The sequence below is a fragment of the Vombatus ursinus genome, unplaced genomic scaffold (genome assembly GCF_900497805.2).
Source record: "Vombatus ursinus unplaced genomic scaffold, bare-nosed wombat genome assembly UNPS02014821.1, whole genome shotgun sequence".
Classification (NCBI taxonomy): domain Eukaryota; kingdom Metazoa; phylum Chordata; class Mammalia; order Diprotodontia; family Vombatidae; genus Vombatus; species Vombatus ursinus.
The window spans coordinates 9,289,869-9,316,725 of NW_020954599.1; the positions used below are offsets into that span (position 1 = coordinate 9,289,869).

The 26,857-nt window shown below is 35.7% G+C and overlaps 1 pseudogene; it reads right to left on the minus strand.

The window, feature by feature from the left end:
• LOC114024383 overlaps positions 1-26,598 on the minus strand; it is a 43,428-nt pseudogene extending 16,830 nt beyond the window's left edge.
• Between the last annotated feature and the right edge of the window lie 259 nt (positions 26,599-26,857).

Genomic DNA, 26,857 nt, shown 5'->3' on the forward strand with positions numbered 1-26,857 from the left:
CAAAAACATGTTTGTTTGCTTGTTAGTTTGTTTTTAACATGCTTTCCAGAGTGAGAAATTGGTTTGTAGGAAATAGTGCTCACAGCCTCTTATTCAGTTTGGTATGCCATTAGCCATGTGCTGGGATGGGGCATGCTGGCAATGATACCATTCAGGTAAACTCTTAAGTCATAAACTGGGAGTCCTATAATAAACATTCCATGCCTTCAGACATAGACCTTTGAGCTTTCAGGCTTTTGATTTTCTTTCCCTGGTAAGTTCACACTTCATAAAGATTCTTATCTGTCCCATTTTTTTTTAAACCTGTGATTCCCATGTATAATATATCAATATAACATATCAAATTGCTTACCATCTTGGGGAGGGGATTGGGGAGGGAGGAAAGGAGAAAATTTTGAACTCAAAATTAAAAAAAATATTTAAAATTGTTTTACATGCAGTTGGGAAAAATAATATTAAAAATAAACCTGTGATTCTTTTTGTTTAATGTAGTAGTATAACTTGTTGTTGTTTGTAATCCGTGGAAAGAAAGGATATGTGTTCTAACCAGGATGTACCCTGAAGAATTCAGGGACATGATCAGAAAATGTCACTTACTAAAATTGAAATGAACAATGATTGACACAGCCTGGATGTGACAAAATAAATAGTCACTTAGAGATGAATTTCAAAATGTGTTGTAAATCAATCTATTGTATATTCTAAAGCTCATAATAAGTTCCAATTGTAGTGTTAGCTCATTTTGGAAGAATATTTGGATGGCAAATAGGATATCAGTTAGAAAGGAGTGTCGGGTAGGAAAAGCATCTGTTAGATTTACGTAAGCTCAAGTGCTTTTCACATTTACATAAGGACAGAGAGCTCTTGTCTGACGGAATGAGAATTTTAAAAGATCTCAATAAGTTGGAGTAATAGCACTAATAAAAGTAAATGAAATTTAATATAGAAAAATATGAAGTCTCTCTGCTGTGTTTAAAGGAGAAACAGCATGATAGGGTGAACAGAAGAGGGGATTTGGAGTCAGGGGATCTGGGTTCAAATCTCTTATATTTCTATCACTGATTTTTTTGACTTATTTTTCCATATACACAAATTGGTACATAAAGGAGTTATAGAATAAATGAAAGGTAACCTTAAAGGGAAAGACTCTTGGGGTAGGGTAAGGGAGGGGACAGGAAAAAAGCCTCCTATAGGAGTTGACACTCTGACTAAATCTAAAAGCCTGAGATCTGAGGACAAAGGTTAAGAGGAAGAGCATTACATGCGTGAAGGCTAACCAATGAAAAAGCATGGAGAAAGGAAAAGGAATCCTATGTGTGAGGAACAGTAAGTAGGCCAACACGGCTAAGCCATAGAGCTAATGCAAGGGAATAATGTATTAAAAGACTAGAATGGACAATCATGAGGGGGAGAAGCAAGATGGCAGTGACTTGCTTGAGCTCTCCCCCAAACCCCTCCAAACACCTGTAAAAAAATGTCTCTAAATAAATTCTAAAGCAGCAGAACCCACAAAAAGACAGAGTGAAATAAATTTCTAGCCCAAGACAACCTGGATGGTTGATGGGAAAGGTATATCACGCCAGGCTCAGAGAGCAGCGCAGTTTGGCGTTGTCGCGCAGGCCGCAGTGACCCTGGAGCAGGCCTCAGAGGACTGAATCGCTGGCAGCTGTGGTGGTTTCCAGACTTCTCAAGCCCTGAACACCAAAGACAACTTGGAAGGTCAGTGGGAAAAGTCTGTGACTGCGCTGAGAGAGAAGCTAGGTCTTAGCAGCAAGCCCTGAGCCACCCGGGTTGGCAGCCGTCTCCTGAACTTCCGGCCCACAGACTGAAGGGGAATTGAGTGACTGATCAGAGGAGAATTGCAGGGATCTCTTTGCCAGTGCTGAGGCAAGAATCTTTTGCTTTGCCCCTGCTCGGATTTGGGTCACAGTTCTGAGGGGTGGTCCTGGGGGGAGGATGAATGCTGGCGTGGTGGAGCTTGTTGTGGCAGTGGAGAGAAAACACCTTGCCCCTTATCATACCACCTTGGAAGAACTGAAAATTTATAGGTCCCTAGAAGTATCTCTGAAAACAGCTGTACAAATCCCTGAAGCTTGGGACAGTACATTCTCCACATTGGAAGCAGACTCTTACCTTAACAGTGAGTTTAAAACTCAAGTAATTGGCCAGGAACATGAGTAAGCAGTACAAAAACAGTCAGACTATATTATCTTACTTTGGTGACAAAGAAGATCAAAACATACAACCAGAAGAAGACAACAAACTCAAAGCTCCTATATCCAAAGCTTCCAAGAAAAATATGAATCAATCCTAGGCCTTGGAAGAGCTCAAAAGGGATTTTTAGCAGCAAGTAAGAGAAGTAGAAGAAAAACTGCGAAGAGAAATGAGAGTGATGTAAGAAAATCATGAAAAACTAGTCAACAGCTTGCTAGAGGAGACCACAAAAAATACTGAAGGGAATAACACCTTAAAAAATAGCCTAACCCAAATGGCAAAAGAAGTCCAAAAAGCCAATGAGAAGAAGAATGCCCTAAAAAGCAAAATTAACTAAATGGAAAAAGAAGTGCAAAAGCTTATTGAAGAAAATACTTCCTTAAAAATTAGAATAGAGCAATTGGAAGCTAGTGACTTTATGAGAAATCAAGACACTGTCAAATAAATCCAAAAGAATGAAAAATCAGAGAACAATGTGAAATATCTCATTGGAAAAACAACTGACCTGGAAAATAGATCCAGGAGAGAGAATTTAAAAATAATTGACTACCTGAAAGCCATGATCAAAAAAAGAGCCTAGACATCTTTCAAGAAATTTTCAAGGAAAACTGCCCTGATATTTTAGAACCAGAGAGCAAAATAGAAATTGAAAGAATCCACCGATCTTCTCCTGAAAGAGATTCCCAAAGGAAAACTCCTAGAAATATTGTAGCCAAATTCCAGAGTTCCCAGGTCAAGGAGAAAATATTACAAGCAGCCAGAAAGAAACAATTCAAGTATTGTGGAAACACAATCAGGATAACACAAGATTTAGCAGCTTCTACATTAAGGGACCACAGGACATGGATTATAATATTCCTGAGGGTAAAGGAGATAAGATTACAACCAAGAATCACCTACCCAGCAAAATTGAGTATAATCCTTCAGGGGAAAAAATGGTCATTCAGTGAAATAGAGGACTTTCAAGCATTCTTGATGAAAAGACCAGAGCTGAATAGAAAATTTGACTTTCAAATACAAGACTCAATTGGAACATGAAGAGGTAAACAGAAAAGAGAAATCATAAGAGACTTATTAAGGTTGAAATTCCTGCATGGAAAGATGATATTTGTAACTCATGAGACCTTTGTCAGTATTAGGATAGTTGGAGGGAAAAATTACATGTATGTGTGTGTATATACATATATATATATATATATCCATATATATACACATATATATATGGATAGATAGATAGATAGATAGATAGACAGAGAGATAGATAGAGGGCACAGGGTAAGTTGAAGATGAAGGGGTCATATCTGGAGAATAAAATTAAGGGGTGAGAGAGGATTATACTAGGAGAAGGAGAAAGGCAGAGGTAAAACGGGGTAAATTATCTCAAAAAAAATAGAAAAGAAATGGCTCTTACAGTGGAGGGGAAATGGGGGAAGGTGAAAGGGAATGAGTGAATGTTATTCTCATAGAATTTGACTTAACGAGGGAATAACATACACACTCAATTGGGTGTGGAAATCTGTCTTACCCTACGGGAAAATTGGGGGGCAGGAAGGGGACAAGAGAGTAGGGAGATGATAGAGAGGAGGGCAGATTGGGAAAGGGGTAATCAGAAGTAAATACTTCTGGGGAGGGACAGGGTCAAAAGAAAGAATAGAATAAATGGGGGGGGCAGGATAGGATTAAGGGAAATAGAGTTAGTTTTTCACAGCATGTCTGCTATGGAAGTGTTTTGCATAACTGCACATATATAACCTATATTGAATTGTTTGCTTTTTCAGTGAGGATCGGTAGGAAGGATGGAAGGGAGAAAATTTGGAACCCAAAGTTTTAAAAATGCATATTTAAAAAAAATGTTTTCACATGTAACTAAGAAATAAGAAATACAGGAAAAGGGGTACAGAAATCTATCCTGCCCTACAGGAAAATAGAAGGGGAAGGGGATAAGAGAAGGGGGGAGAGATAGAAGGGAAGGCAGACTAGGGGATGGGGTATTCAGAATACATGCCATCTTGTGGTGGTGGGAGGGGTGAGATGGGGTGAAAATTTGAAACTCAAAATCTTGTGTGAGAAAATGTTGAAAACTAAAAATAAATAAATATATTAATAAAAAATAATTAGACCCTTCAAAAAAAAAACAGAATGATTATTTTATTTTGTTTTGTTTTATTTTTTGCTCTTGACTCAGTGTTTAAAAACTGGTGGTGAAGGTGGCAAGCAGTCTAAGTATGTTGGAGTCAAATGTCCCCAAGACTCTGATTGCACATTTTGTCATTCCAAATATTGTAGAATGCATTGTTACAAGGAATCACTTGTCTCTATCTAGGTTGCCTTGCTCTATGCAAAGGAGTTACTTACATAAATCCAGATAAGGGAAGGGAGGAAGGAAAGACTTACCTATTACTTACATAATACTTAAAAAATCTTTTTGTATTTTTCACTCTCCTACTTGTTCCTTTTTCTTTTAAATGTCAAAGCCATAATGGCCACCTCTATTCCTTCCCTGTACCTTTAAAAATATTATGTAGCTTTAATTTATTTAGATATTGGTTAAGGACCCATGAAAGAAGGCATTTTCAGTATCCTCTGGATTCCTTGAGATTAGTACCAGTACTTGGGTGATGGGAGGAGCTTTATACTGACTTAAGACAAGTTCAGACAAAAATGTACATGTTAAATAAACTTGAAAATTGAAAGAAAAGCAATCTTTATATAATGTAGATTTACAGTTTTATGTGCCGTCCTATATTTCTGTTCTATTTCATATATGCAAATGTCTGTTTTATTTGATGTTTATTAAGTTCAGGAAAAAATAAAATAAAACAAAATAAACAAACAAAAAAATTGGAATGAAGATGAATTAAGCCAAACCATCTCATGAACACTTAAAAATAAACCACAAGGGCAATGAACAGATGTAAAATGGAGCAGATTTTTTGGCTATCCTCTTTTTTTATCAAGCAAATGGATATTTAGAAACAAGAACCCTAACACCTCAAAATCTGAAGTGATATAGGAAGAAAAGAAGTTATCTATAATAAAAGTTAAACACAGTAAGAACAGTTGGATGAGAACAAGAAAGCCATATATGTAAAAACTAACAACAAGCAATTTTCTGGTGAAGAAATCAAAACAGTTTATAGTTGTATGAAAAAAATGCTCTAAATCATTATTGGTTAGAGAAATGCAAATTAATACAACCTTTATATATTGTTTTAAAACTACCAGATTGGCTAAAATGATTGAAGGGGAAAGTGACAAATGTTGGAGGGGATGTGGAAAAATTGGGACACTAATTCATTGTTGATGGAATTGTGAACCGGACCAACCATTTTGGAAAGCAATCTGGAATTATGACTAAAGAGTTAGTAAACTGCTTATACCTTTTGACCCAGCAATGCCACTACTAGGTCTATTTCCAAAGATGAGTAGTGAAAAAGAAAATAACCTTTGTGTTCTAAATATTTATATCAGTTGTCTTTGTGGTGGCAAAGAATTGGAAGTTGCGGGGATGCCCATCAATTGGGTAATGGCTGAACAAGTTGTGGTATATGATTGTGATCTAATGCTACTGTGCTATAAGAAATGATGAGGTCCAAGGCAGACCCAAAGTGGCAGAGTGAAGTCAGGGACTCACTTAAATTCTCCCCCAAACCCCACCAAATACCTTTAAAGGAGGACTTTAAACAAATTCTAGAGTAACAGAACCCCCAAAAAGACAGAATGAAACAATTTTCTAACCCAAGACAACTGGGAAGGTTGGCAGGAAAAGTCTGTTGCACCAGGGTGAGAGAGGAGTATAGTCCAAGACAGGCCATGTCAATACAGACAGATAGAACTTATGAAGAGAAATATGTACAGAATGATTTCACACACACACACACACACACAGGTGTGTGTGTGTGTGTGTGTGTGTGTGTGTGTGTGTGTGCGTGTGCCTAATGGTAGCCATCTCTGGGGTGGAAGGGGAAAGAAGAAAAAAAAGAAATTTACATGATAGCTTCTTAATGTATTTAAGTGGAATAACAAGTTGTACATAATAGATTTACAATTTCAAGTGCAATTATTTTCAATTATACCATGTTATGAAAATGCCTGTTTTATTTTATAAATTATAAATAAAATAAGTTTTTTTAAAAGTGATGACACAATTTTGAAAGTTTTGAGGGATTTTTGATATCTGACACCTGAATGATAACTGACAGGCAAAATAACTACAGATTATATCTTTATGGAATGATCTATACATTTGTTGGAAGTCATAGATTTAGAGCTAGAAGGAACTTTAGGTAAATGTTTAACAACTGGCTCTCCAATCACCAATCAATAAAGTTTAATCTGAGTTATTAACATTTTCCCTATCAATTTCTTATGTGTACATAACTAACAAAGCAATAAACCAATCCTCTGTTTGTATTTTTCAATTTCTGAGGTGTAAATACTTACAATGAAAATGTAATAATTGGCAATCACATGTGAATATGATATGAGCTGGCTCCAACACACCCCAGTTTAGAAACCATCATGTTTAACATCTTCCTTTTACAAAAAAAAAATGCTGAGATCCAGAGAGACTACATTACTTACTCATGTTGACAGGCATAGTAAATGACAGATAAATAATCTGAATTTAAATCTGGTGTCTTTTCCAATATGGTGTCTCGCCATTGCATCTATTGTTTCTTACAATAATCAAGCATTTGACTCAGCAGAGCAAAATGTTACTATAAGGAATCTTGGGCAACAAGGTTTCTTCCATGTGTTTGTTAAAATCATACAAAAACAGATATGAGAATGGAGACATTTTTGTCAACCATCTGCATGACAATATCAAATGAGGCATAAAATAGGCAGTTAGTCGCCCAAAGGTCTTCACTAATGTAGTGGAAAATGTCCAACACAGAGCCAAAATGAGAGATTCCCTAGAAAGGTTGAGGTCTTCTACATATTCTAGTCTGGAGAGTATATTGTACTAATTGAATCACAGTCCATAATATTTAGAGATCCAAATCACCACCAAAGAGTGAGAGCAGAGAGGTTATTGTCAACCATGAGTCCACTTCCAAACCATATAATTATTTTATACGTATTAAAATGCAATTAGCAAAAGAGAAAAGAAAGCCACAGAATGTGTTTTGTACAGGTGTTTTTAAGAGAGACCTGGTGGGTCTGAAATGCAAAAAAAGGTGGTTATTCACCCAGATAGTCTGAGACTATCTTTGTACCTTGAAATATGTTAATCTCTGTCCTGGTCTGAAATTTTAGAGCTGCAGAGAACAAATTTCACAAGGCTTATTTTAATTCTTTATATGGCTGGATGTCTGTTAAGATGGGTCAACAGATAAGATTTTTTTTTAAAGGTATGAAAGGACCAACTAATACCCAGTAGAAGACAAATCATATCTAACATCGAACAGGAGATAGCAAACAAATTGGATTGCATTTGAGAAAGTAGAGAGTACTCAAAGAATCCAAATCTGTTCACCAAGACAAACATGCAGACATTTCTTTCAGCATTCATTCCTGCAGTGATATGTTGCTGTAAATCATGGAACAATTACATCAGCAATAAATGAAAATTGTGTGTGACCTAAAAAAATAACAAAGAGACAATCTCTTTAAACTATACCTTGGGCACTTTTCCTGCTGCACTCCCAGCTTCCACATAATGCAGAAAATCAAGAAATCAAAGGGCGAATAGGGATAAAATTTAATTGCTTATCATAATAAGTTGTATATATTGTAAATGTTGTTCTAGCTTTCACATTCACAAAATATCAGAAGTGATCATTATTAATAAGGTTCTCTAATTAGCATTAAAGAGAAATAGCATTTGATGTTTTCATTGACCCTCCAATCAGTGGATTAAATTGTACATTGCAGATAGACGAATACGAAGATTTTGGAAAAAGTTAAAGTGTTTTTGTTTAGTGATATCCCACTCTTCCTAACTCCATTTGGACCTTTTTTCCTTAATAATATTTTTCCAATTACATGTAAAGATAGTTTCCAACATTCAATTTTGTAAAATTTTGAGTTCCAAATTTTTCTCCTTCCCTTCTTTCCCTTCCTCCTCCCTCCCCAAGACTGTAAGCAATCTGATAAAGGTACAACATTTCGAGTTTTCTTAGCAAAGATGCTGGAGCAGTTTGTCATCTCCTTCTCCAGCTCATTTTACAGATGAAGAAACTGAGGCAAATAGGGTTAAGTGAATCCAGAGTCTCACAGCTATTTAGTGTCTGAGGCCAGATTTGAACTCACTAAGATGAGTCTTCCTGACTCCAGGTCTGGCATTCTATCCATTGCCCAACCAATCTGGGCCAAGTAGGATTTACCATTGTAGTCTGAACTGCCTTATTGACATGAAAGTAGGTTTAATGAGAGTTATTGGATTCAGGAAGGAGACAATTTGAAAGCAATTATAAAGATCATAAGTCCCCATATAATTAAATTTGTGACAGAGTTGATGTTTCCAATTAAGTAGTTAGCTAGATCAATGTGTACATTTTTCTCTCTCTGTGTCTCTGTCTCTCTGTCTTTGTCTCTGTCTCTCTCTGTCTGTCCCTCTTCATATATATGTATATATATATATATATATATATATACACACACATACATACACACATATATCTCACTAGATTTGTTTTTCTCTCCTTCCCTCTCTTCTTTTCCTACTTCTTTTCTTCCTTCCTTCTCTCCTTTTTTCTTTCCCTTCTCCCTCCTATCTTTCTTCTCTCCTTTCTTAGCTCCCTCCTTCCTTCCTTCTCTCTTTCCTTCCCTCTTTCTTCCCTTCCTTCTTCTTTTTTTCTTCCTTCCCTCCTTCTTTTACACTCTCCTTCCTTCTCTCTTTCCTTCCTTCCCATCTCACCATCAGTGATTAGTGCCTTATTATTATTGTCTCCAATCTTCAAATGGATCACTATGTATGCTTGGCAAGTCTGTTTCCCTATCTGTAAAATGGGAATAATAATACTGGAACTACCTACCTCACTAAGTTTTAATTTTTTTCATTTCTCCTCTCTCCCTGTCTTCTTTCTTTCCTTCTTACCTTCCTTCCTTCCTTCTTTGGGTTACAGTTAATTTGTAAGTAAAGTCTCTCTTTGAATAACATATCAGGGGACATAACAAAATACTAGCTTTAAAAATAATTGTGCAACTGTAATGATGGCAAATATTGTTTTCTTTTTGCAGTTGCTTGGCCATCTGTTCTTTATATGTATATGTAAATGTAAATGTATATGCATATGTCTGTATCTATATATATATGTATTGTTGTAGAGGCAATATGGTAGTAGTCTAATTAGTTCATTAATTAACTGTATATTTTTCCTTTCCTATTGGTATTTTAAAACTGCATCTTAATAATGTCTCTTAAATAATATTAAAAGTCCTATATGCCTAGAGTCATTTCTACATACATTTAATACATTCAAATACACAAAATATAAAGGGCATTGCTACCTGTGTCATAGGCAGAATCAATTTCAACCAGCATATAATTGCCATCATAAAGCAAATCCTAGGTAGTAGTTGAACAATCAAGTCTTCTGGGACTTCTTGATGAGCATTTTAAATAATTATTTAGGTAAGTCCTTTGAGCTTTCTTATATTCACTACACATTTGTTTTTGATTGTCTATTGTACACAAGATACTAGGGAAAGCAAAATGATAAGAAACATTTACTGCTTCAATGGGCTGTATCTTTTTGTAATTTATATGTCAATTACACATGAATAAATGCATCTGTAAATTATGAGGCTAGACAAACTACACGTGCTAAGTACTTTGGTAAGTGTTAGGGATACAAGGAAAAACAGAAACAGTCAATGCCCTCAAGGATTTCACATTCTAATAAGAGGTAAAGCTGACAAACAACTATGTTCATGTCAGATATATACAGAGTAAATTGGAAGTGACTTCAGAGGGAAGCTACAAGCAGGGTGTGGGATAGGCAGAGGTATAGGGAGAAGTGGAAAAGTTTCTTATAGAAGATAGACAGGCAAAAATTGGGTGATTCATTAACTGTGTGTATGCATAGCCTAAATCAAGAATAAAGTACATTTGGAAGCCTCTTGGAAAACCATTTTCCCATTTATATAACTTGTCTGACTTTTAGACCAGTACATGATGGTGAACATAGAGAAATGAAAATCTGATTTCAAAACTAAAGAATCTAATTTCAAAGCTATATTAAAGATGGCAATGATTAATGTATGCTTTGGTAGGCATAGAATAGTAATTGAATGATGGTTTCATTTAAACAGAGAAATTACCTTTGTTACTGGACTACAAAAAAGCAGTACACAAAATAAAGACATTTAGTTTATGAATGCATGCCTTCCACTTAAAGTGTCTTGACTTATGGACCAATCACTAATCCTTTTATTAAACTGGCTTAATTAATTTGAAAACAAAACAACACATATTTTTTTCATCTTCTCAAAAACTTAATTTTTTTAATTTTAAAAATTGATTTATTTATTTTTAGTTTTCAACAATCACTTCCATAAGCTTTTGAGTTTTAAATTTTCTTCCCCTTTCTCCTCACCTCCCTCCCCAAGACAGCATGCAATCTCAAATAGGCTCTACATATACATTCCTATTAAACATATTTGCATATTAGTCATGCTGTAAAGAAGAATTAGAACCAATAGGAGGAACCACAAGAAAGAAGACACAAAACAAAACAGAAGAAAAAAAAAGAGCAAGTAGTATGCTTTGACCTGCATTTAAACTTCATAGTTCTTTCTCTGGCTGTGGATAGCATTTTCCATCATGAGACTTTTGGAGATACTTGCATTGTTGAGAAGGGCTAAGTCTATGAAAGTTAGTCATCACACAAGGTGGCTATTAATGTGTATAACATTCTCCTGGTTCTGCTCATTTCACTCAGCATCAGGTCTTCCAAGTCTTTCCAGGTTTTTCTGAAGTCCTCCTGCTCATCATTTCTTATAGCACAATAGTATTCCATTACATTCATATACCACCACTTGTCAGCCATCCCCTAATTGATGGGCATCCCCTCAATTTCCTTTTCTTACCCACCACAGAAAGAGCTGCTATAAATATTTTTGTACACATGGTTCATTTTCCCATTTTTATGATCTCTTTAGGATACAGCCCTAGAGGTGCTATTGCTGGATCAAAGGGTATGCACATTTTTATAGTCCTTGTTTTATAGCCTAGTTCCAAATTGCTCTCTGAAATTGTTAGATCAGTTCACAACTCCACCAGCAATGCATTAACATTCAATTTTCCCACATCTCCAGCATTTATCATTGTTTTGTTTTGTCATGTTAGGCAATCTGAGAGGTGTGATGTTGTACCTCAGAGTCATTTTGATTTGAATTTCTCTAGTCAATAGTGATTTAGAGCATTTTTTCATATGACTATAGATAGCTTTAATTTCTTCATCTGAAATCTGCCTGTTCATATCTTTTGACCATTTATCAATTAAGTTATGACTTGTATTCTTATAAATTTGACTTAATTCTCTATATATTTTAGAAATGAGACCCTTATCAAAGACACTGGTTGTAAAAATTCTTTCTGTTTTCTGCTTCCCTCCTAATCTTGGTTGCATTGGCTTTGTTTGTGCAAAAACTTTTCAATTTAATGTAATAAAAATTATCAATTTTACATTTCATAATGTTCTCTGTCTCTTGTTTGGTCATAAATTCTTCCATTCTCCATAAATCTGACAGGTAAACTATTCCTTGCTCTCTCAGTTTGCTTATAGTATCAGACTTTATATCTAAATCATGTCAAAACAACAATTATTATAAAAATATGAAAAGAATATTGTTAAATAATGTTGTAAAATTCTTCTGTGGCTCTGTGAGTTCTTTATAAATTTGTGTTTTCCTCTGAGGGAAAAATAAAAAAAATAAAAAACAAAACTACAGTTTCGATATACTACTGCCAGATATCAGCGATTTTCAAAGTCTGAACTCTAGAAAGGGTTCTTTTCATAAGACTTATATGGGATTTCTCAAATCTAGTATTCCTTTTCTTTATATTTACAACAATGAATTTGTAAGCTTTTGGGGGAAGAGTTCAGAGGGCTCCTTTTTAGTTTCCCTGATATCAGAGTGGAGATATATTGAAGATGTTAGAATCCCTGAAAATGGGGAAAAGAAATGGTTGCCTGTCTCCCCAGTGTTTGATATTTAGGGGAACTATCTTAAAGGCAGCAGCTGTTTTTTCATCAAAGAGAATAAACATCATGATGTGGACGTTCCTGGAATTCACAGACCACTGTTAGACATTTTTTTTTGTTTCCTCCATAATACAAAGAATGTGTTGTAGATTACATGCCTTATAAATCTTTGTTGAATTAACAGATTCTAGAGAAGAGATATTCTTCATCTACTTTTCCCCTATAGTTAAGTGTAGGTGAAAATCTATTGAATTACATGTAAGTCTTTGAACTGGTTTTGTATTGTTTTAGTGCTTGATGCATTCAGCCCAATGTCATCTGCAAACATGCACATTTAGATAGTGTATAGGCATTGTCTCCATGGCAGTGATGACATCTTTGGTAAGTATTTCTTGATAATAAGACTGAGACATTGAACAAAAAGTAACTTTTGGTGTTTTATCTTTTAAGAAATAGAGCATTGATATATATATGATAGACACATTGATGAAGGATAATCTTTAAGCTTCTGTTTCTATTTAATCAAATGTTGTATTTGAATAGTTGACAAATAATAAGTGCTTTGGGTCCTGTATTCTTATATCTATCAGCCAAATTTTGTAATGATAAAGATGTCCATTAAGGACTATTGCTTGTGAAAGCCAGCCTCTTTCTGTCTAATATCTTCATTAAGGATGCTCCAGATTGATATATAGATGTAAAATGCAAATTTTACATAGATAAATAAGTTGATATATTGTTTAGAAGTTATGTTCTTTCACTTGTATTTTGGTGATATTAATAAAATCTGATATTTTTCCCATTCCTTTGATATTTTTCTATACTTCAAATATCTTAGAATTAATCTTGCCAGACAGTAAATTATGCACTTAGAACAGAGAACCTATAGGGCTCACACATAAGCATATTCATCTACCTGTCTTTCTATTTATCTGACATCTAAAGTGGATACATATATATGTATATATGTGTATGTGTGTGTATGATTTGTAATCAAACAACATCACTAGAATAATATTGTTGTTAAAATACAATTTCATGGAGTATTTTGACACAAGAACATAAAAACTTTTTTGATGTGTTCCTCCAATAAATTGGTACTTTACTTAAAAATAGTGAAATAATTCTCTTCACACTTATTTAATTGTTTTTAACTAATTTACATACATACATTAATTAGAAATTCAGTAAATGTTTATTAGGTGCTTTATACTTGCAAAACTAAATTCTAGGTGCCTAGGGATAAGAGATAAAAACAGAAAACAAAAGTTCCCTGTCTTTGCATAATTTACATTTTAAAACAGGAATATATTTGCATAAAAATATGATACAAGGTGTAATGTAGCATAAGCGAAAGGAGATAAAGGAAAAAAAATTCCAGTGTATTGATGGAAATGTGATGGCATTAATATGTCTTCCCTTCAAAGGAGTAGATTACAATTTTCCTATACCTTCTAATCCAGTGTGATTTTTGTTTATATCTACCCGTAAATCATATATATGGAAGATTAACCTAACCCTTCTTCCAGACTTCTTATCATTTTGTGGTTACTAATGTAGCCTTGAAGCTATCTGTCAGTTATCTCTTGAACTCACTGTATTGATTCACTTTCTTTTCTGATTAGAGATTTTTTGACATTCTTTGTATGCATGTCACAATTGTTTGTTTCCTACTGCCATGTTTTTTGTATACATCACTATAAGGAGGATGTTGATGTTAATAATATGGGTATTTGTGTCTAGGGCATCCTGGAACTATTAAAAGTCCTGCACAATTTCCCCAAAATGAGTTAACATCTTATCTTTCCTCTTTTCAATTTTGGATCCATCTTATTATTTAGCTGTGGGGAAAGTCCTATCTACCTGTCTGTCTATCTAATCATGTATCTAATTAATTAATTTATTTTTAGTTTTCAACATTCATTTCCACAAGATTTTGAGTTCCAAATTTTCTCTCCATCTTGTCCCTCCTCCCACCCCAAAATAGCATGTATTCTGAATACCCCTAATTTGCCCTACCTTCTATCTCTCCCCACCTTCTCTTATCCTCTTCCCCTTCAATTATCCTGTAGGGCAGGATAGATTTCTATGCCCAATTTTCTGTATATATTATTTCCCAGTTGCATGTGAAAACAAATTTTTTATCTTTTGTTTTTAAAATTTTAGGTTCCAAATTTTCTCCCTTCCTCCCTCCCCACCCACCCTCATTGAGAAGGCAAGCAACTTGATCCAGGTTATACATGTGTAGTCATGCAAAACACTTCCATAGTAGTCATGTTGTGAAAAACTAAGTATATTTCCCTTAATACTATCCTGCCCCCAATTTATTCTATTCTCTCTTTTGACTTTGTCCCTCTCTAGAAGTGTTTGCTTCTGATTATCCCCTCCCCCAATCTGCGCTCCCCTCTATCATCCTCCTGCTCTCTTGTCCCCTTCCTCCCCTATTTTCTGTAGGGTAAGATAGATTTCCATACCCAATTGAGTGTGTATGTTATTTTCTCAAGCCAAATCCGATGAGAATAAGATTCACTTATTCCCTCTGTTTTCCTTCCACTGTAAAAGTTTTTTCTTGTCTGTTTTATGTGAGATGATTTACCCCATTCTACCTTTCCCTTTCTCCTTCTCCCAGTATAATCCTCTCTTATCCTTTAATTTTATTCTCCAGATATCACCTTTTCATCTTTAACTCACCCTGTGCCCTCTATCTATCTATCTATCTATCTATCTATCTATCTATCTATCTATCTACATACATATAATTTTTCCCCCCCAACTACTCTAATATTGACAAAGGACTCATGAGTTACAAATATTGTCTTTCCATGCAGAATGTAAACAGTTCAATCTTAATAAGTGTCTTATCATTTCTCTTTCCTGTTTACCTCTCCATGTTTCTTTTGAGTCTTGTATCTGAAAGTCAAATTTTCTGTTCAGCTCTGGTCTTTTCATAAAGAATGCTTGAAAGTCCTCTATTTCACTGAATGTCCATTTTTCCCTCTGAAGGATTAAGCTCAGTTTTGCTGGGTAGGTGATTCTTGGTTGTTGATTCTTGGTTGTAATCCTATCTCCTTTACCTTCCAGAATATTATATTCCAAGCCCTGCTTTCCTGTAATGTAGAAGGTGCTAAATCTTGTGTTATCCTGATTGTGTTTACACAATACTTGAATTGTTTCTTTCTGGTTGCTTACAATATTTTCTCCTTGACCTGGGAACTCTGGAATTTGGCTACAATATTCCTAAGAGTTTTCCTTTGGGGATCTCTTTCAGGAGGTGATTGGTGGATTCTTTCAATTTATATTTTGCCCTCTGGTTCTAAAATATCAGGGCAGCTTTCCTTGATGATTTCTTGAAAGATGATGTCTAGTCCCTTTTTTTGATCATGGCTTTCAGACAGTCCAATAATTTTTAAATTCTCTCTCCTGGATCTATTTTCCAGGTCAGTTGTTTTTCCAATGAGATATTTCACATTGTTTTCTATTTTTTCATTCTTTTGAATTTGTTTTACAGTGTCTTAATTTCTCGTGAAGTCACTAGCTTCCAATTGCTCCATTCTAATTTTTAAGGAAGTATTTTCTTCAGTAAACTTTTGGACTTCCTTTTCTATTTGGCTAATTCTGCTTTTGAAGGCATTCTTCTCCTCATTGGCTTTTTGGACCTCTTTTGCCATTTGGGTTAGGCTACTATTTAAAGTGTTATTTTCTTCAGGATTTTTTTGGGTCTCCTTTAGCAAGCTGCTGACTTGTTTTTCATGATTTTCTTGCACTACTCTCAGTTTTTCCTCTACTTCTCTTACTTGCTTCTCAAAATTCTTTTTGAGCTCTTTCATGGCCTGGGACCAATTCATGTTTTTCTTGGAGACTTTGGATGTAGGAGCTTTGACTGTGTTGTTTTCTTCTGGTTCTATGTTTTGATCTTCTTTGTTACCGAAGAAAGATTCTATGGTCTGATTCTTTTTGTGCTGCTTGCTCATGACCCCAGCCAATTACTTGAGTTATAAATGCTTTGTTAAGGTAGGAGTCTGCTTCCAGAGAATTTACTGTCCTAAGCTTTGGTGGTTTTGTGCAGTTGTTTTCAGAGATACTTATAGGGACCTGAAAATTTTCAGTTTTTCCAAGGTGTTATGATCAAGGGCGAGGTGTTTACTCCTTTCCTGGCCTGTGCTGTGGTCTATGAGTGACCACATGCACTCTTTTCTGTCTTGGATCTGTAAGGAAAATTTCCTCTCCACAGCCACTACAAGCTTCACCACGCCAGCACTCCTCACCCCAGGACCTCCACCCAAAACTATGACCTAGATCCAAGCATGGGCAAAACAAGAGAATCCTGCACCAGCAGAGAGATCCCTGCAATCCCCCTCTGATCATCAACTTGATTTCCCCCTCAGTCTGTGAGCTGGAAGCTCAAGAGGCGGCTGCTGTCCCAGGGCCATGCTTAGGGACTGGGACTGGGACCCTGTGCTTCTCTCTCTCACCGCAGACACAGACTTTTCCTACTGACCTTCTAAGTTGTCTTTAGAGTTCCTGGGTTGAGAAGTCTGGAAACCACTACAGCTGCCAGTGATTCAGTCCTCTGAGGCCTGCTTCAGGTTCACTGTGGCCTGTGTTCCTCTCCCAGCCTGGCGCAATATACCTTTCTGAACAACCATCCGGGTTGTCTTGGACTGGAAATTTTTTTCACTCTGTCTTTTTGTGGGTTCTGCTGGTTTAGAATTTGTTTAGAGTCATTTTTATAGGTATTTGGAGGGGTTTGGGGGACAGCTCAAGCAAGTCACTGCTTTTCCTCTACCATCTTCTATCTCTCCATAATATGTATACATATACACATATTGAGACATTAGACTAAAAATACACTCTTTTCACCTGATGATAAGAATAGATCATTATAATAATTTTGAAAACTCTTCCATTTTTTATTGATCTTCTCTTCTTTTCTTCCAGTATTGTTGATAAATGTTCTAGGAATAATTTGACTTAGGTATTACATGAAGTCTTCTGGGGATTCATTTTTTCTTTCATTACTTCTCATTTTTTTCTTTTTTACAAATTAACTCATCAGTTTTTTCTAAATGTTTTGCAAATGGGGTTGGACCCTAATTCATTGCTGTCCTTGGCTACTCAGTTTTCCTTTTGTTTTGTTTGTTTTGTTTTGCTTAGTAAGGAGATCAAGAGCTTATTTGCCAGTAAGTTTGTGGCCTCTTGGTTTCCTGGTTATGGAAATTGCTTTTAGTTAAACTTCCTTATAAAACACTGATAATCATTATCAATTTATCTCCCTTTATTACTTTTTCAGTTTTCAGAATCAATATATTTTTAATAGATGTAGTCAGGATTGTTTTAATCAGAAAAATATTGTATCCTATTTAATTGTTCTCATCTCCTCATTATGCATCCAAAAGAAACATTATCAGTGAGAAGAATATACACACCTAGGGAATATATATGTAGGAGAACATAGAAGGAATGTGTGTTAGCAAAGAATACACACAGGGAAGAGTATTTAAGGAACACAGGTGGCCAAGGAACAAACAGGGGATGGGAATCTCACATCTCCACAACTTTAGGGATTTGATGTCTTATAGTAATGTCATCACATTGTTTCTACTGTACATGTTTTCTCCTTGTCTCATATGACATGTAGTTTCTTCGTGGCATGAAATACCTACCAAGCTATGATTCACTGGTCTTAGGATCACTGCCAGGAATTATACCATGGGACATATAAAGTCATCACCTTCCAGTTTCTGGCTTTGTCTGGAAACCGTAACTATGGTGTTACCTCTTACTATAAGAGAAGGCATGGGCCTTATCATCTTATTGTCCAGTGTCAGCTTTTCTCTCCAGAAGCAGAGTATTTCATCTGGAGATAAGCTTTTTTTGGAACACACATCAACCAGCCAGTTAAGGAGTACCTATAGGCATTCAATCTGCTTTTTAATCTCCCTCTTCTACTCACCAAGGCTCTGTCCTACACTTCTTTCTTACTTAGGGTTAGAAATCTCCTCCTTCACCCACCTTTTAATGTGTCATTTCCTGATTGTCAATCTCCTGTGAATCATTTTGATGACTACCCTTTCAACAAATTGCCAAGATATGTCTTAGTCTCTTAGCCTGTGACTTTCCTCATTCTCCCTCAACTCTGAACTACTCTTCATGATCTCATTTGGGGTTTTCTTGACAAAAAACAAAACAAAACTGGAGTGGTTTGTTATTTACTTCTCTAGTTCATTTTACAGATGAGAAACTAAAGGTTAAGTGACTTAGCAATGCTAGCTGCCAATTTGTTCATTACTACATTATGTAATTACCTTGAACCTGGTGACTTTAAATTATGCAAAGGAGGTCTGGTGCATGCACTCATTACCTGAAATGGCATTTCCCCTCTTGGAAAAACTGAGGAGCCTGTTTCTGGAAGATCTGTGATGACATGGAATGGAAATGATTTGGAGAGATAGTGGAGCATGTATAGACATACTGTTACTTGTCCTAGCCTCATAATCACATGGTTAGTAGGCTTCTTCTTTAATCTACTGTGTAGTCAGAACTGGAGGCATCTGCATAAGGCCAGAGTCAACCTCTGCTTAATCTCTTTGGTTCAGTCTTTTCAGCTGCTTTGCTCATGGTGTCTAATGTCTTTTCATTTATCTTACATTTCAACTTCCAGCTGAAATAACTCACTACAGTTTCTCATTGGATTTATTGACTAATAAATTCAATATTTGATGATTATTGAATTATCAGAATAATTGATCACTATGTGGTCTTGTGCAAACTTTATACTTTTGATGGAATAGTTATGTAGTAGGGTAGCCTGATTTTTATTCAGGCAGTCATCCTTCATGTGCTTCTTCCTATGTCATTCTTGCTACTCTTTGGTATCCAACAGTTCTCTCTCTTTCTGTCTCTCTCTCTCTCTGTCTCTCTCTCTTTTTCTCTCTCTCTCCACATCTAATTACAGTCCAAATCCTTCTTGTTCTTATTCACAAGGGTATAGGAAAATATATTTTTCTTGGCCCTCAAATGTATTTCTTTTCTGGCCAAGAGTCCACCCCTCCATCCAAAGTCTTCAAATCCCTTTGTTAGACTCTATTTTCTTAGCCATATGTTCACTTCCTAATATTCCTTTCTCTCCCCATCCCCTTATCTTTAACTTATAACAATGATGAATGTACCTCCTATGCTCTTACAGTCTCCAGTTTCTTGCCTGGAACTTAAAACCCTTGAAATTGCTTTCTAGGTTCCTTTGGGTGGTATTATTTTTCCTATATGAATCTTCAAAAGTGAGTTGAAGACATTCAGTTTACTTAGTGTCAGGATGCTGTCTATGATTTGTCAGACATATCCTCCCACAAGTAGTAAACCTTGCAAGATGACCAAAGAAGACCATAAAGAAAGAGAAGAGAAGAGGGTTACAGGAAGAATATTGGGGAATGATATCATTTAAAGGACAGCGTTGGGACTAAAAATCATCTAAGAAAATCAGGAAGGAGCAACCAGGCTTCTAGCAGTGTCATAGAAATTTCGAGTCTGGGTAACTGGGACTGATTTAAGAAGAGTTATATCTAGAGAGTTAAATGCTGCTGAAAAACAGCATTAGCTTGTCCTAACAAAAAAAAATCTCAATGAGAGAATTTAGATAGGATTTAGAACTCAAAGAGACCTGTGATACTGTCTCATGTAATACTTACATTTTAGAAATGAGAAAACTAAGACAGAATTACTTTGATAAAGGTCATAGCAGAGCTGGGATTTGAACTTAGGACTTCTGGCTCCAAATTGAGTGTCCTTTCTAAAATGTTTCTTGAAAAAGTATTCCTAACCCAGAGTACAACATTTTGAAAAATGTTCACAAGATCTTTGAGCAGAGATTTAAACCCATTGCATAAATTTGGCTGAAACTCAAGGGCAAATTTCCATAAAGTGTCTTATCTGGATCTCAGAATTGTACAACAAACTTTGAGATCTCATGGAAAGAGAACATTTATCATTAAAAGTAACTTCCTTTTTTAATTTTCTTAAAGCAATGAATTGAACTCCAAAATTTTCAATCAATTAAGCTTATTTTCTTGAAGTTGTCATTCAGCCCACCAGCTTCATTCCCTCAATGTCAGGAATGTTTGAAATGGTTCCAGACTGTGATCAGAATTAGCTAATTTAAAAACATTTCATCACTTGAACATAAGCACCCAGGAATATGTCATATTCAAAAGTCAGTTGTGATAAAGAGCACTTCCTCTCTCCTGTGTAATATTTCCAACTTATTCGTTTTAATAAATGGAGGGTTGATGTATTAGTGAGGGGGATGTATCATTATTTCAACTTCACTGAGTTATGTGTCATGGTGATACTTTGTTTTATAGATAAAATGAACAATAATCTTCTTCATTAGCAGAGTATAATTAACTGATGTTCATCTTGCACAAAGAATTATAGGAGAGAAGCCTGTTCAAATTCCAAAAGAGACCAGGAGTACTTTTAAAGTTCTGCCCCTTTTTAACATAATATCATAATATATAATAATAATTTATCCTGTAGATATAGAGAGACAATGTGGCACAGTGATACTGAGATGACCTCAGAACCAGGAAGAACTGGTTCAAATCTTCCCTCTGACATCTTGATTGTATAATCCTAGGAAAATCATTTAAACTTTGAGTGCTTTAATTAACTTTCTAAGACTATATATGATTGGTAGAAGGAGTTTCCTTATCTGGGACTTCCTTTATCAGTAAAATCATCAGTTCAGTCCCTATCCTTATTCCTTATTAGTAGAATACAGGGGTAAGAATGCCTGAAAAAATAAGATGAGTAATCAATATCAGTTCATATCTATTCTGTTTAAACCGTTGACAGCCATGTCAACCCTTACAATGTCTAAAAGTAGGACAAATTACATAGCAGGTCCAACTTTATGAAAATGACTCCTAAATGCCTATTCAAAAAAGTCACATTTGTTTATATATACCTCAAGCACATGCCACACACAAGTGCATAATTAAAGGGAGGTAGTGGGATGGACAGCAAGGAATACTGGGTTTGGAGTCAGAGGATTGCAGAATTTCAGAGTTAGAAGAAAATTCATAAACCATTTAGTCCAATGCATGTGTGAAAGAGAATTTCCCCTGCTCAGTTCTAGACAAGGGATCTTCCAGTCTTTCCTGAGAATTCCAGTGAGAATAATCTCACTAACCATTCTATCTTTAACCAGCTTTAATTGTTGGCAAGTTGTTCATTTTTCTGTTCTACATCAAGTCTAAATTGGCTATTTCTGGTGCTTATCACACTGGCTGGCACATAATAAGTGCTTAATAAAATGCTTATTGATTTATTCTTTGCAACTTCCATTCATTTTTCCTGGTTCTGACTGCTGGGGCTAAGGGAAATAAGTCCAGTCCTGTTTCCAGATGACACTCTTTCAAACACTGCAAGGTATCTATCATGTTCTCTATGAGCCTTCTCTTTTCCAACCCATGCTGTTTCCTTTTCTCCAACTATTCTTCACATAAGCCTTGATTTCAGCCCCTTGACTATTCAAGTTTTTTTTTTAAAGTTGGTCTTGCATAGTATGCCTATCTTAATACAGGGCCAAAGTGCACTAACTCTTCTTGCATCCCTATCACACTATGGACTACTACTGAGCTTAGACTCCACTAAAATCTTTAGATTTTTTAAGACAAATTGATATGTAACCATACCTCCCTCATTTTGGGCTGGTGAAGTCAATTTATTTAACCTAAATGAAAGACTTTTACATTTTTCACTATGATATTTCATCTAGTTAGATCATGGGCTCATAGATTTAGAAATAAGAAGGACATTATGGTATATTTAGTAAGCCCTTGAGGTACATCCAGTTCCTCTGATTCCAAATCCAGCACTCTTCCATCTATCTATCTATCTATCTATCTATCTATCTATCTATCTATCTATCTATCTATCTAACTATCTCTATCTCTATCTATATATATACAGGGAGGGGGAGGATCCTAGTATTGTCATCCAATTTGTTAGATTCGCTTCCAAGTTTTGTATCATTTGTTAAATTCTACATATGGCTTTCTAGAAGTCATTGATAAAAATGTTAGCGTGTCTTGCACAAAGCACAGATTATTCTTGGTGCACTCAACTGATAACTTCCTTTGAACTTGACATTGAACCATTTAATTACTAGTCTTTTAGACTTGTCATTCAATCAATTCTGAATTTGTTGAACTGGATTATGATGTAGCCCACATGTCTCCAAGTTTTTTCCCAATAAAGAGGTGGTGATTCTGGAGTTTGATGCTTGGGTAACTGGAATGTTGATTACACCATTAAGCCAGATTTGGAAGAGAGGAAGTCAATTAGGTTTTAGGGAAGAAATGATGAGTTCAGTTTTGAACAGATGTGATTAAAGTATGACTAGATGTCAGAGTAGAGATATTTATAAGGAAGTTGAAAACCCATGTCTTGGATTCAGAGGAGAAATCAGAGCCAGAAATATAAATTTCAGAGTTTTCTCTGTATTGAAACCTTGACATTAAATGAGATTGCCAAGAGAAAAGGGAGAAAAGATGAAAAAGTCAAATTACAAAGCTTTCATGAATGCCTACATTTAAGATAGAAGAGCAGAACTAGAAATTAGAAAAAGGAAATGAAGAAGTAATAGATATATAGGTCAGGAAGACTCAAGAGGTTGGAGCTCAAAGAAGAGAGATTAGAGAAATATTGGTAGCTAATTTCAAATGTCTCATAGAGGCAAGGAGGATCAATATTGAGGACAAATTATTATTTGGAGATTAGGAAATATTTGGTGAACTTGGAAAAGACCATTTCAATGCAGTGGTGAGGAAGAAATCAGAGTACAGACTATAAATTATTGAAGAGTGAGTGTGAGGTGAGAAAAGAAAGGCAGCAAATGCAAACTGATCTTTTGGATATATTTACAAAAGGAACATGACAGTGTAAATAGATAAATAAACATGTGAGCAGCTAAATGGTAATGGCTCATATTTTGGATATAAGATATGGTATGTGGACACCTACTCACTCTCTGGGCTAGCTAGCTCCCTCCAAACTGCCCTTGCCCTGGCAGATCTAAGTTCACAGAAAAGGACTATTATCATGTGACTACGCTTAAAATCTCTCAGAGTTCTTGGGGTGACCCTAATGGAGAGGAAATACACTTTTCTTATTCAGCATTGTAGCTCTAGAGCCTCAATGGTACATTTCCATTGGCACAAATAGGCACTCAAAATTATTACAAATCTATATCCTAAACATTACCATTTATCTTACAATAAGGTGAAAGAAATACTAACAACACAGATACTCGTCTATTAAATACAATAATAAGAAGTATGTTACTGTCCACGTATAATCTTAGTCCCATCTCTTACTTATAATTGAAAACTATGTTGCTTTATACTTAAAATTTATGTTTGTAACCTGGGAAGATTTATATGAATGGTTACAAAGTGAAGTGAGCAGAACCAGGAAAATATTATACACTGTAATAGCAGTATTATAACAATCATCAACTGTGAAAGACTTAACTGCTTTAATGAATACATTATTCTAAGACATTTACAAAGGAATATGTTTACTTGCCTTCTCAATATGTGGGGGAGGGGTTAAAGGATGGGAAAGAATTTGAAACTGAAAATTAAAAAAAAGAATGTTAGAAATAGTAACTTTTAAAAGGGAAAAATGTGTTGTTCTTTTTTTAAAGAAATGAAAGGTATTTCTCTGCCCCTTTTAATCACCAAACTATTCACATACAAAAGAGCTCTCTTACTAGGTACTTTATCTTATTAGGTACTTTAAGCCTTTCTATTTATGCTACAGTTAATTTATTGTCCAAATCTCATTTGAAAACTATATTCTTATTGTCAAATCTCATTTGAAAACTATATTCTTTACACATAAATTTTAACAGTTTTGATTAAGCCAAAGTTATTCTCTATTTCTTTCAGGCATTAAATTGTTCCTTTATGAAAGTGGCAATATTTTGCATCATTTGCCAGTTGATATAATGCTTTTTCTTTTATGTAAGAGTACTTTTGTTTTACCTTTCACCAACAAGTTGCTCCATATAAATGTGAAGTAACTTAAGGGGATAGCATCTTACATGAGAAAAATGGAGAAGGGATAATTGATGGAGCCCAAATCAGAAGAAATTGAGAGAACATGTGATACAGGTAGAGGAATCAGTCTCAGAATACTTCACCAGAGTAGAAAATGAAATTACTTACTGAAAGCAAAAGCTCTAGAAATAGAGTTGAAAATTTGGATTGTGTGTAGAAAAGCTCAGAAATACCAAGAAGTCAAGAACCGCTGAGGGCCAAACTTCTTGAAACATTGTTTTCTTTTAACCTCTGTGCTATAACACTACCTTAATTTGCTCCCCTCTTAAACCATTCCCACTTTTGATGCTTCCTTCACTTTCCAATACATTAACTGAAAACTCTCCCCAATTCTTGGTTCTTACTCTTTGTTCCTCTTTTCTCTTCTCTCTTTATTTTCTCCCTCAGAGAATGCTTTCTCCTCTCCAGAACTCCAATGGTTATGTGACCTCATTAACTTGGTTTTTGACTGCCACTTCCTTCAATCTTCCCTCCCTTCTATCAGCCTCCTCCCTTTTCTTTCCCCTTTCCCCTCCTACTGCCTGTAGGATGAGTTAGATTTCTATGCTTGAGTATATTATTCTCTCCTTGAGCCAAATCCAATGAAAGTAAGGTTCAAACAATGCTCATCTCACTCCTTTCTTTTCTTTGATTGCAATATGTCTTTGTACCTTTTCATGTGATGTAATTTACCCTTTTCTGCCCTTACCTTTCCTCTTCTCCCACTACAATCCCTTTTCACCACTTAAATAGGTTTTTTATCATCACCTCAAAGTCAATTTATATCCACATTCTCTGTTTATGTATATCCCTTCTAAATGTTGCAATAAAGATATGGTTCTCAAGTATCATATTCCCATATAGGGATGTAAACAGTTTGCCCTTATTGAATAACATTTTTTTTTCCTCTCCTGTTTACCTTTTTATGCCTCTCTTGAGTCTTGTGTTTGAAGATCTGTTGAACTCTGGTCTTTTCATCAGGAAGGTCTGGAAGTCCCTTATTTCATTGAATATCCATCTCCTCACCTGAAAGATTATGTTTAATTTTGCTGGGTAGTTGATCTTTGGTTGTAATCCAAGCTCCTTTGCCTTACAGAATATCATATTCAAAGCCCTCTGATCTTTTAAGGTAAAAACTGCAAGGTCCTGCATAATCCTGATGGTGCTGTCACAATATTTGAAATGTTTCTTTCTGACTGCTTGCAGTTTTTTATCCTTGACTTGATAATTTTGGAATTTGGCTGCAATATTCCTTGGCATTTTCAATTTGGGATCTCTTTTAGGAGGAGATTAGTGGATTTTTTTGGTTACTCTGGTTCTAGGACCTTTCTTCCTTGATGATTTCTTCAAAGATAATATCCAGGGTCTTTTTCAATCATGGCTTTCAGGTAGACCAATAATTCTTAAAATACCTCTCCTGGATCCATTTTCCAGGTCATTTGTTTTTCCAATGAGGTATTTTATGTTTTTTTTAATCTATTTTCCATTATTTTGATTTGATTTGAGTGATTCTTGATGTCTCAGAGTCATTAGCTTCCACTTGCCCAACTCTAATTTTTAAGATTGTTTTTTTTTGAGTTAGCTGTTGTACCTCCTTTTCCATTTTGCTAATTCTACTTTTTAATGAGTTGTTTTCTTCAGTGTACTTTTTTCCATTTTATCAATTGTATTTTTAAAGGAATTGTTCAATTTTTCTTCTACCTTTCTTAATTGACTTTTAAAACCCTTCTTGAACTCTTCCAAGAAGGCTTTTTGGACTTGAGACTAATTCATATTACCCTTTGAGGTTTCAGATGTGGGTATATTGACAATGTTGTCCTCTTCTGAATTTGTGTTTTGATCTTCCCTGTCCCTATAGTAAGAATCTATGGTCTTTGCTTTTCTTTGTTGCTTTCTGGTCATGGTATTTGCCTTTTCCCTGGCTTTTAAAGTTCAACTCTTCTTCTGGAGCACAGAGGGCACTGTCCCATACTTTTTGTGCTGGGGTCCAGGGGCCTGGCTACTGGTTTTGTGTGCTGGGGCCTCAGGTGATAGCAGCTGGAGGCTGTAAGGACCTGGCAGCTTACCTGAGCTGAGCTGGTGGTGGTGACTGGTGTGCACCAAGGCCAGGTGGGGTTCTTCTGCATTTCCTCAGGGCTATACTGAAGCTTGTGGGGTGGGGGTGGAGATGGGGGTGGTCTGGCCAATGGAGGTTGCCTCCTTATTTGGGGCTGTGCTAGAACATGGGTAGGCTCAGCTGCTGGTGAATACCCTTCCACCAATGCAAGTGGTGGTTCTCTGTGCTTGTGTCTGCTGATTTTCCTGGCTGTGCCAAGGCTTGTGATGTTGGCACTTGTCCCACTCCACCACCCTGGGGCTCAGGATCTCTTGCTGGTCCACTGAGGT